We start from the raw sequence: 13,128 nt of genomic DNA, 5'->3' as shown, positions 1-13,128 counted from the left end.
AGCGAAACAAGCGTTCCGTGGAATTCCGTTGTAATGATTTCATCATTTTTACGATGCTCTTTGGTATAGGCGTCAATATCCTGTCGTCAGCGTTATAGCTGTTGATAATATGTGAGAGCCTGCGGTCCGTGTTGCCGGTTTCGGCGGTAATCAATTAGTTTGAACACCAGTCTGCACAGTTGTTTCTGTACATACAGCTGACAGTTTTATCACCTCACCACTACTGCCTGGACTACGCTGCATGGAACCGGTTTTCAGTTTGTAGCAAAAATAAATATCTGCAGAAGCAAGCTGACATCTTCGAGTCACTACGTGATCGAGAGTGAAATTCCGGCTGATTAATTTCGACGTCAGTTCAGGTTCAACCGGAATCACGATCAAGCCAATCATTGATTGTCGAAGATAAGCTCAAATTTGCATAAAAATTGACGTATTTCAATGTGTCACAAAGCGATCAACCCGCGTCGTCATCCCGAACTACCTTTGATGGGAGTTTCAATGATGACTAGTTCCCGATCGATAAGCAGACGAACCCTTCCCCCATCCCAACATCACTATCAGCTGGTGGAACAGGTGAGCGAGTTAAATGATCGTTCGATGAAACCAGGATCGATGTAACCTTTGGTGAAAAAACAAGTCGACGTGCTAATCGCTCCGTCTCCCCACCAATTAAATTTCCATATCCAAAGCTCATTAATCATATTCTTCTCGCGCAGCGTGTGGTTCGAGGCTCCGTTCATTGACATTTTAAACACTCACACCTCGGTGTTGGTGTAGCTTAGCATCCCCTGCCTGCAGTCGACTGACTATGATTAGTTAATGGAATTTCTTAATGTTGTGTTGGTTTGGCACTGTTGACCGTGCTAAAGTTGACAACGTATTAGCAGACTGTTAGGATACACTTATTTGGAGGAGATTAGACGAGAACAGGTTTTTTGATGGTGGAATTCAGAGACTGTTTTTTCATAAATATTCGGGATTTCGAGGAATTTGTTATTGTGATTGTCCGGTGCGAGACGCCTACTAAGTGAATAGGGTTCACTGAACGTGAGCTAGAAAGAATTGTACGAAGAGATTGTGTAAGACTTGATTCATATGGTAATAGGTCGATTTGTCTATTTCAATCCTATTAATATCCTATTAATCAGGATGGAGCTGTGTTAGCTAGCTTAAATCGTGAAGCAGAATTCTGACTTTTAATTCTATAACAGTGCCTCTAGCCGTCGAATTTAGATTTTTTGAAAGCTATTTGTTTTAAAGTAGAGTGACCAGGAGAGTAAAAACCAATTCAATCGAAAGGGTACTGCTTCTCCCGTTACCTCTCAATCGACCATGCATCTCCACATGTTTTCGTTAGTTAAAAGGTTCTGGGGTCTGGCAGGCAGAGCTTCGGCAGCAAAAAGTGTTGGGAGTCTGCGAGGAAGAGCTCTGCCACAAAGTTTTTCGTCGGACCAGCGGGAATTCTTCGTGTTCCGGATTGAATGACGACTATTTTTTCATAAAGAGGAAGCTCTGGTGACCATGGCCTCATCGATATTGACTACGGCCTGAGTTTGGTCCACAACTGACAACTGTAATTGTTAGATATGTTACGTACATACACCTCTTCCCCTATTCATTTCCCATGTAAGAACCATCGAAAGGTACAATTGGGAGATTCGAGTGTATTAAGTTTTGTTTATCGTACTCCGATTGAGGATGTGTATACGTTGCAGTTATGGTTGCAGTCGGTCGTAACTGCGGTCTGGAGCAGAGTGAAAAAAGCAAAGACTCAATCAATAGAAATATATTAGACTCATAGCAGAAAAACCAGGACAAATCAAGCGTTTTACTCGACTTCCCAGGAGATCAGGACAGTCATTAAAAAACCAGCACATGTCCTGGGAAACCATGACGTATGGTCACCCTATTTAAAGTACACGTGTGTGAAAATGTACGGTATTAAATAAGTTGAATACTGTCTTTCTTCCGTAACGGCAAGAGTGTAACCCGGAAGGTTCATAACAAACTTTGAAGTTGCCCTGGAGAAGCATGAGTAATACTCATCGAGTATGTACCCGAGCAGAGTCTGACAACAAATTGAAAACTAAACTTGATGTTGTGATGTTCGGCAAATGATTACTCAGGTTGTTGTCGTTTTAACGGTTAAAAGATCAAAATTGAGAGCAGCAAAATTGTCCTATGACATCAAACAGAAAACTAATTCTGCCATCGGTGAGAGCAAATTGAAAGCTCATTGAGATGTTGAAAAATTTTTTGATAACAAAATATGTATTCACTTTGATGTTTTGCCAAAGAAATACAAACATAGAAAATTCTTCAAAGAAACAATGATAGCAAATTGAGATCAAAATTTGATGTCATATTTTAAAAAATCTAAAACTGATAGCACAATAAGATTTTAATTTGATGCTATTATCAAAATATGAATTCTACTTGTTGTAATTTTGATGTTCGACTTTGCTCGGGTAACCAGACAATATGTCGAATCTAAGAGATTTTTTTTAAATTTCGTAATTTGACGCGGTATAATGAGTTAATTTAATGGAGCCGTGGTTCTTTTATATTCCTACAAAATGTAGAAAATATAAAACCAAAAAATTATTTGGTTGAGAGTCCATCAAATCTCGTTCATGCAACTTTTCATTGCACGCGATGTTTTGTCGGGACGAGGAAATATTAGTTCTACTAAATGTTTTGGTATCAATCATGTCTCTCTTGTTGAGTCATCATCTTGATTGCTGCGTTGATTACCTTTAGAATGAGGACCTCTTCGTCCTTAGTAGTAGCTTCTTCATTGGTAGTACTAGGTGATGTATTAGATTTGTCCGGCTTTTCAACTCACACGGACCAGAAGCAAAAAGGCACTCCGCTTATTCCCAGCAATAAAAATGAATAAATCCCACCCGCATCGCTTTGTTACGAATATATACTTGAATCAGCAGTCTTGTTTTTTTCCCTACCGTAAGCGAATATAAAGTACGCCCACTGAGGGAAAATATAGTGTTCAAGATTTACATTTTCATTGAGCATTATGGATGGAACAACCATGTTTTGTTACTTTTCTTGATATTTTCGAAACAAACCTGGTAGTCTTAGTTGTGTATTGTGAATCAAAGGTAATTCAGAATACAATCCAACAGATGACTCATTTTTAACAAAAATCCCTATGGAACTCTTATGCTTTAATGGGTAGTACAGGTGGCACAGACGAAAATGGAGCTTGAGCTTACGAAAGTGTTACATATGCTATTACATCATACACGCAATATTGCACTGATAACGCTCAAAAGTTTACTCGTGGAAGAAGGTTTCATAGTGAAGAACAATATGCAAAACGACGTTGAGTATGACAACATAAAAACTACTATCCCCAGTGTCATTCCAAACGAACAAACGACCTCCTTCTACTTCTGTCCGAGTCAGACCTACAATTGAGCCAAATGAACGGCAACTTGCCATTTTGAAGTAAACTGAGTTAGATATGCCACATTACTTGTCTAAAAAATCTCTACAAAATGGCGTTTTCAGAATTTTGCTTGGTTACTGAGATATAGCAAGAAACGTGATAAGAAATTGTGAGTTTTTCGTTTCAAATTGATGTATCTTGGGATTGGTTCAAGTTATAATCAAGTTTTAAATGATTTTATGTGTAAAAATGTCTAAGGAACACATTGGCATAATGATTTTCAAATTAAACATTGGTGTATTGCGTTAAACATGCAGTTTTACTTTTAAATTGGAAAAATGCATATTTGACAACACTGTAAACAAAAATTACCATTTTTTCTAGATTTCTTTACCAATTTCCTTTAAAATGCTTCTCACCGATTTGTTCTAGACCGAATTAAGCCGAAGATATGAATAAAAGTTAAAAATTGTTGATTTATTTGTATAGAAATTTTTCAGTGCACAATTTTGACACGTTATACATATTTTGTGATCAATACACACCTATGACACATGTGAGAGCGACTTTTGTTTACATTTTGAGCAAAAACACTCAACATAGTCAACGGATCTTCGTAATATTTGAGAGATTAATATAGAATAGATAGAAGTATACATTGTCCTCTGAGTTGTTTCTACCATTTATAACTTTGAAAATCGTTTTTCTCGAAGTGTGCTAAATGGCGCTTGTCATAAGATAGCACAACAGCGACGAACTAGCAACGTCTCGTTCTAGTGTGCATTGTCTGGAGAACAAAGGAAACGTTGTATTTATTTTTGGCAACATGCACTGCTGCGACGCTGCGGTAGTTGACATTAAATTTTATTCAGCGCGTCCGAGTTTTCATGAAATGGAATACTTTCTGGATAGAAAAATGCAGCACGTACCTTCAATATCATCATCTCCGAAATGCAGTAATAATATCACTCAACACGTTAGCCCAAGCAGAACGTTTCGTTTTGCAGAACAACTTAAAACACGTACTTGAAAATGACAACGTTGGAGTTAAGCTTCCCATGTATGCAGAAAATGACATTATGTTGGTAAGTCACATTGCAATGGGTCACCTACAACTAGGCGCATCTTTTTTGCGCATTGAAAAAACTTGCACACCCCTCATTTTAAAGATGTGTGTGTAGTATTGGCGATTCTACGTTGAAACAGCTCACAGATAGCGCTGGAAGCAAAGTGTTACTGATTTGATTCTGTTCTGTCATAGTGCATATATTTTCTGTAAACATTGGTAAAAAATAACTTTTAAACATCAAATCACCGATCAATTTGTTGATAATTGTTTACGAAAATGGAGGAAAACCATCATTTTATAAGATGATGAGTAAACATCTTGCGAAAATGGTGTAAAACATAGTGGTTTCTAATATTATTCGCAGAGCTATATGTGTGCTGTTCCGAAATGTAATTTGTTGAGCACCGTAGCCGCCGCAACATCATTTCCCGTTCCTCCTAAGTTAAGCTAAACCTTCATGAGATGGTGTAAATTCACGAAACTCTCCAGATCACGCGAGGAAAGAATATATCCGGCTAATAGGAAAGTGTCAGCTTTGTATCATACACAGCCGATCCTTCTCTCAGATAGTCTTCACTGAATCTCCTACTTAGTCCAAAATATGAAGGAATTGGACATTGGTACTGATTGGGTCTCGGTTTCGAGTTGAAACTTCATTTATGGAACGATTTTTTATAACCACAATAATACCCCGATAACATTTCGAAGAAATGTATGAGCCAAATAGTTGCAAATGGCTGTAATTTCAGAATAATTGCAAATAAAACTAAATTTCTTATTCGTTTCATTCATATTTTGGCAATGGTAAGCTTTTTGTGAGAAGAAAATGAAGTTTTTGTTGTAAGCTACGACTCACTTTCCGGTGAAAAAAAGCAAACTGTATCACTTTGCCAGTTCATGAGCTGAATCATAGGTGTCGCATGACGAATTTTGGTTTTGCCGCAAATCGCCAATTATGCCTACTATTTGATTTTGACATTTGCTCTTCAGTTATGGAAATGGCATCGAAGCAAGAGTAGCAACGGAGCCAAATTTCGCTCACGTATCGAAAAAATCCGACATACTCGCCCGCCAAGTTAACGAAAGCGATTAATATGACCAAATACCTGTCACCATCTTAATAAAAGTATTTGAAAAACATTTGTAGACAGCCAGGAAGGCTGAAAAAAAAACTAAAACTAGACGAGCCAGAATGTCGCTTTGTAAAAAGGTAGTGACTTTCTGAACACGTCTTTTGAATTATATGCAGGTGCACGGAGTTTATTGAGCCTTTCGTTTCACTAATACGCCGGACGACGGTATTTCCTCGGAATTGTTACGACACACTCCCTCGTTAATGCTTCCGATAGCTCATCGGTATTCGGAATTGAAGCGAGGCTGTCAACACGAAGTGCATCCACAAAAAGGTCCTTGTCGAAGTCCTTTATTTCGTACACACTTAAAAATATTTACATCTCACAAGATGCACATAAAAGGAGAGTCGCAATTCACTTGAATTTACATTCAAGAACATGTAAAAATGCGCATTGTTCACAATTTTCTATCTCCATTCAACCGAGTTCTACATCAAAAGAGACACAATATTTTATTTCACATGTCAAAACATGTAAAATTCCATTATTAGACTGCAAAATACGTCGCATTGTGGTTTACGTCAAATTTAATTTTCATTTTTTCTAAGTGTGCACTTCTGCTCGCTAGTTCTCACTCTCCACGTTACAGCGCAAGTCCGCCGACCAATGGTGTAGTGGATTACCTGGTGGTCGTAAAATGTGTGCTGCTCACTTACTCGCTAATTCATGTTATCATCCATTCCCGACCGTCTTTACGGAGTGTACTAGCGGAACCTTCACTGCACAGCATTACATCCAGCTTCGCTAAGGCTTCCAACAAGTTGTAACCAAATTAGTTTTGGAATTTGCGTTTCGACTTCGTCTCATCAGAATCCGAAACTAACTTAGTTAACGGACTGAGCTAGCGCCGGATTGACGCTAGCTCCAAAAAAAAAACAGCACGCGGTCTGCTAAACTTCTAAAAAAACCATAGCTTCCGATACCAACTCCAACGAAGCGAGTTTGTACCGATTTAAGATTCTATCAAAGCCCAAAGAATTTATTAATAAAAGCACACTAGCCGAACTGAAGTGGCAACCGGAACATTGGGATCGATACCAGTAAGATCCTAATTATTGCATACTAACAGCAGAACACGGGTGTGAATAAGGATTGCATCGAAATTGAACCACGGACCGACAGCCCTGCCATTCCACTACTCCTGGTAGAATGGGTTATACGAAACGGCGAGTGGCCTAATGGTTCTGGCAGTCCCCGTCCCGTTTAAACTTTGATAGGTCTCCATGTATGTACGAATCCCGGTACCTCAGCCGATGGATGTAAGCTTAGTTGAACGTTCCTGGCTAGCCCCGTTCCGGCTCTGACAACGGCACCCCATGATGGATCGTCACATGCGACCTCACTGCTTGTGAAAGTAGCCACGGGATCATAAAGAGACAACTACTAACTACAAGCGAATATAGCGGCTTGGAGTTGGGACCCAAAAAGCATGGAAGAATTCGAATATTGAAGTGGGTATGATATTGGCACAACTCCTGCTGTTAGAATGCTTGAATTGTCTATCATTTGATTTGCAACGATTTTCTATGTTTCTTTTTTATTATGACGAACAAAAACGAAAAACATTAAAATATTGTTCAGAACCGTAACCTCCTTCTAATGCATTGTAATAAATATCCTTAACAGAATTTCGTTCTCACACGATATGAATAATGTTTTATGAAAATTATTTTAGTAAGCCTCGTACAGAGGTACCTTGCCTCGTCTTTTACGGCAAGTGCGCTGCTTTGGCTACCCAGGCTATATTGCTTATGTTCGAATGAAACGAATATAAATTTAAAGAAGAGTTGCATAACGAATAAACCCACAGCATTACAATAACATTATATCGGCTTTATATTTGCTATATAATGGCTACGTAAAGCATACATGCTTTAATGATTTTTGAAGCATGTACGAGATATATCAGCTATTTCAGCTGTGTCTGTATGCAATCATGATGCAAATATAGAGCTTGATTGCATTGTAAATGCTACATTAGAGTTTCAATGCACCATTAGCGCAATTGTACAGTCAATATTGTGCAACGGCTTATTGCTTATGGTTATTTGGGTGTGACAGCAAAAATTCTCAATAACTTTACTGAAAACACCACGTCTCGAAATAATGTTTTGTGAAAAGGTAAATCTGCTTAACTGCTTTTAGGGGGATTAATCTCCAAAATCAGTGTATCAAAAATGTCCTATATTATGATAAAATCAAAATTATGTGAACATGACGCTAAAAATTGCTTTTAAATAGAATACTTATAACGTTTCAACATACAAGCTCTGTTTCAAAATTTTCAGCCGGGATGTAACATGATTTTTTGAACGTGGATAACTACCGTTGTACTTTGAAACAACTACATGTTTGTGAATCTGAGTGGAAACATGCACAATTAATTTTAACCCATTCGTTAGAATGTACAATTACTATATGTAAATAATGCAAAAAATTATTTTATGAAAGCTGTCATTAACTGTGCCCTGATCAAGTAGCGAGTGAAAATATCTTCGCTACTAGAAATCGACTGAGTTTCCGATCCGCAAGCTTCTTTTTCAGTGACTGGTGACGTGAGATTGCGCAGGATATCAAATCAGAATAACGCGTCCGGCGCTCAGCGATAATGGAAATGGAAAAACATCCAACTGACTCGATCTATCCGCGGAGAGCTTGCAAAAATGACCAAAAAGCAAACAACCAACGATTCTTTTCAAGGGGGCTTTGAGTACCAAAAATGAGTGTTTGTTGCAATGCCCTTTCTACACGCAGAAGTCAGGATATTTTGGCATAAATGCGAATCACCTGAGTCTGCGCCATGTCCGGACAAGCGAAAAAACACTTGATGACTTATGGGTCGGTGACATCGCAAGCCCTGCATTGGGGAACGGATTCACCACTCTTGCACCATTATATTTTGTTATATTTTTGTTGTTTTTGACTTGGGGTACTTCGGGGCAGTAGGGACAGTAGTTCAGGGGCTTAACGACCCCCCCCCCCCATCTCTCGCCGGGACTATAGCGAGTTGGGGATTCTTGATCGGATATGATGAAATTTGGGCAACATGCTGTCTGCTAAACCTCTAAAAAAGCCATGACTTCCAATACCAACTCCGACGAAGCGAGTTTGTGCCGCTTCTGCTAAGATCCTATCAAAGCCTAATAATCTTAGTAATAAAAGCACACTAGCCGAACCGGAGTGCCAACCGGCACATTAGGATCGATACCAGTAAGATCCTAATTATGTTCTGCCGTTAGGAACACGGGTGTGAATAAGGATTTCATCGAAATTGAAGCCACGCCATTTCACTACCCTTGTAAGAATGGGTCAAACTTCCTCGAAACGGCGTTACATTTATATAAATAAACCTGTATATTATACTTCATTGCGGTTATGTCCTTGAAAATTTATTTTAGTAGAAGATTTAAAGAAGAAGAAGCTTTAAAAAGTATAACTTTTGAGTGCCAACTTGAAGATTTAATTTAATGATCTCATTCAATTCAGCATTCAAATGTTTGTATACACTAAATAGCCACCTACTTCAATTAATTTAATTAGCTTAAGGGGGCCCTCTTATATAATGTTGCAAAAAGTACCTAATGTTAGATTTTTTTTAAGAAGTAAAATGACTTAGACATGTGCACTATTATTAAAATGAAAATTTTCGAGCGTAAAGTGTAAAAAATAACGTCCAACATAGCGGCTCCAGCAAAAGGTGTTTTGAAAACCGACCTCATCTGCGGGCCCGATACAGGTCGCAATTCGTCATCTACAAGCAGCAAACCAAAACGATCTTAAAGATTATCTTCCGTAGAGGCACCCAAACTGAAAAAACATGAAAAAATTCAGAAATAAAATGGCGGCCACATGAAAATAAAGTATCGTTTCTGGGCATGATTTTTTCACTTGTGCCGGCTGTAAAAAAACGTTAATGATCAAAATGTTGCGATTTTGCCAGTTACAACGCCCGAGAATGTTGTCTTCTTTTAGGCGGGCAAACCCTGAAGTTGATTGGTTCAAAAACGAGATTGCCAGCCGATTCGAAAAAGCTTGTTCCGAGAAAGGCGCCATTTTGAACGATATTGTTGACACGTTACACTCGAAAATTTTTATTTTATAGACGAAACCTTAATAAACATTTTGCAGAATAGCGCACATGTCAAAGTCATTTTACCGCTTAAAAACGCTTTTAATCCACCTAACAGTGTGATGAGACATTTCTTATAACTCTTATCACTCTCTTCGGATATTATATCGTTTGAGAACATTTAGAACTTGATGCTTCGCGATGTTTTTGATAACACATACTACATGGGATAGTGGCAGGGCTCAGAGAATTGCTCAAATCAGCATAGGACAACATCAGTGCTAGAAATCTCAAACCAAATCAATGGGAAGGCGAAAAAATGGCCCATAAAATAGACATACAAACGAATTATTGCTAATGCTCTGTTAATAAAATATCTAAATTCCTCAATCAATGCATTGTGGTGGGAAAACTGAATTTTCCTAAAGGGGTTATATATTGTACTGAGCCAAAAAAATCGATTTTTTTATTGTTTTGAAGTTTATACTTTACTCAAATTTCCAACGCGACTGAGAACTAAGAAATCTACGCTTTTTCTTGAGAAGGGCGATACTAGCAGTGATACCATTCAAAGAAAATCAACAGTGAATATTTCCAGACTTGGTTTTATTTCCTATTTAGGAGCTATTGTGTTTTTTTTACATTCTTGATTGCATGATTCAGTGATCGAAACCCAAAACTTTATAAAGTATTTGAAATTAATAAATTAAAATTTGTTTTTGCTATTCAAATTGACAAAATGATAGTATTGTCCCTTTGGCGATTGTTTACCTTTTCAGTCCCACCTATCCGCATTGAAGTATCGCCCTTACGTTTTTTTACAATAACTAACGTTTTACACCACCGATTTCGTCCGGGTTTTTTCAATAGCGATCATTGTTACTATTTACAGCTGGTATCAGCTTAATTTTCCTAAAAAATACGAAAAAAAAACAGTTTCGCCCGAAAACTGCTAGCAAAAAAAGTATCGCTCTGTTTGTTTGCATGGAGCGTGGAGGGCGAAACTTTAAATAAACAAACAAAACACAGTTTCGCCCGTTGTATTTTTTGCTGTAGTTTAAGAAAGCAATATGGTAGAATCCAAATTTTTAGGTTAATTTGTTGCGTTTCAAAGCCCTCATTCGCATGTATGAAAAAAGCCTTATGTTTACAATTGTAAGTATCGCCCTTTTCACAAAAAAGCGTTGAAATGAAATCGCAGCTTCTGATATCACGCTATCTCTGAAGTGCATGCGTGCATACTTCCAAATTTTACTTCGACATCGACTTTTTCTAAAGGTGACTTCCTTGATTTGGTCACTATTTATTAAAAAATCGCGGTTAAATAAAAAATAAAACTATTAAAAAATTTAAAATAGTTTATAATTTTCACACTTATTAGGAAAAATTGCTTTCGTAATATTGTGTAGGAAAAAAGCTGAAAATTTAAGTTTTTCTTTTTCTGCAACATATAAACCCTTAAGTATACCAATTAATTGGTATACGAATTGTAATAGGTTCGCCAAATTTTGGAAGAAGTCTATAGTCCCTTGAAAACTACCTAAAAATTGTTGTAGTTCGAAGCAATAAAAATCCCCAAAAATGAAATGCACCTATTAATGTGAAACACAGTGAATAATACATACAATAAAGACCCATTTTTATCAATCTCATGGTGTATTTTAGGCTGACAAAATGGGGACATTGACTAAATCGGGCTTTTTTTTCTTTATAATAAACTGAAGCTGTTAAAATATTCTTCCCGTCCCTTGATGTAGTCTGATAACTATTTCTGATTATGATGAACTTTTTATTTTTGCGTATTTCCATCTTCATGATAAGGAAATCATGCTCAAGAAAGGATTTACTCGAATTCAGTCTTGTTCGTCTGCTAGAGCCCATCAAACATATGTTCATATTTGGCTGATAAAATCGGGGTTTCAATGTATTATAATAGATATTCAGCATTCGAAGAAGTTTCTTGTGAACGAGTGTAGAACGACTTTGTTTCTACTTACTTGAAGTCAGCGGCGTAGCCAGAAATTCGGTTTGGTGAGTGTTTGGTGAAAATCGATCTTACTGTCCAAACGGCATAATTCCGAAACCATAATTTTTGAAGTTTTAAAATTATGCAGAATTATTTTTCAGACAATAGTAACAGAGTTCGTGTCTTTAGCGAATTTGTTGAGTCTTTATTGTGGTCATGAATGTTAACCTGAGAAAATTCACCATAAATACTTCTTGGACGATATACCGTCAGAATTATTTTATCAAATGAAGCGCTGTTTAACGATTGTAAAACTCATCGAAAATACTAAACCTCCGAGATTGGCGGTTTCAGAATGATGCTATCCTTAAATTACCGTTTTTGAGCATTTGACCTATACATATAATTGGCCATACAACAAAAATCAAATGCTCATCAAAATCGATCAGGACCTGCTAGAGTCGCATGGAAATCGTCATTTTTCATAAATTTCTCTCTACATTCGGAAAGCGTTATCCTTGTTATTAATCATATTACGTTTTCGTCTCAACTCGACGCATTCCCAAAATAAAAACCTGTTTTAATCCACCTAGTGGTGCTATTGTGCTTTTCTCATTTGTCCAGACTACGATTTCATGGCTGGTTATGTTCAATACAATGGTGGAAATGAATAGTACATGTTCAGTACGATTTGCACATACATACAATGGATCAACAGCCACGATCTTGAGATACTATGTGATACTGAAACCTCGCTTGAAACCAGCGGCGGATCATGGAGAAAGATCCGGGAGGTCCGGGTCCTGCCGAAAATTTTCAACTTGTTAAGAAATTTTAAACTAGTTTTAATTTTAAAGTAGCAACCCCTCACTGCATACTCCCTCCGGGCCGCTATGATTGTCGATTTTTAGAGTGATTGCATAACCTTTCTATATGAGAAATGCAAAAATGTGCAAAAGTCCAAAAAAGTCAATTTTTGTCAAACATTATTTTTTTCGAGTTTACATCAAATCTCAATGTTTCATGCATTTTAAAGTCCTTTGGCATCAAAAATACAAATTTGATTTTGCAAATGTTTCATTTCAGTTTATATGGGAATTTGATGTGTGATTGCACTCTTCAACTCGTAACTCTGGAACCGGAAGTCCAATCAATAAAAAAAAATCAATTGCAGCCGATGGGAAGGTTGTACCTTTAATTTGAGACTAACTTTGTGCAAATCGGTCCAGCCATCTCTGAGAAACCGAGGTCACATTTTTTTCCACATACACATATACACACACATACATACACACAGACATTTTCCGATCTCGACGAACTGAGTCGATTGGCATATGACACTTCGCCCTCCGGGTCGGGATTAGATTGACGAATTTTAGAGTGTATGAGAAAGGCAAAAACATTTTTAGCAAATGTTGAAAGTTATGCATTTTTTTGGTGAGCAGTTCTATGTTTCATAGACATTAAATCAATTTTAACTTC

The 13,128-nt window shown here is 37.4% G+C and overlaps 1 protein-coding gene across 4 annotated transcripts in view; it reads left to right on the top strand.

Annotated features, from left to right (window-relative positions):
- The window catches only part of LOC131678632 (protein spaetzle 3), a 109,816-nt gene that overhangs the window by 86,373 nt on the left and 10,315 nt on the right, over positions 1 to 13,128 (top strand). The gene's annotated exons all lie outside the window — the stretch shown is intronic.

The sequence above is a fragment of the Topomyia yanbarensis genome, chromosome 2 (genome assembly GCF_030247195.1).
Source record: "Topomyia yanbarensis strain Yona2022 chromosome 2, ASM3024719v1, whole genome shotgun sequence".
Lineage (NCBI taxonomy): Eukaryota > Metazoa > Arthropoda > Insecta > Diptera > Culicidae > Topomyia > Topomyia yanbarensis.
Note: the sequence above shows the minus strand (reverse complement) of the source record. Positions and strands in the feature narration are given on the sequence as shown.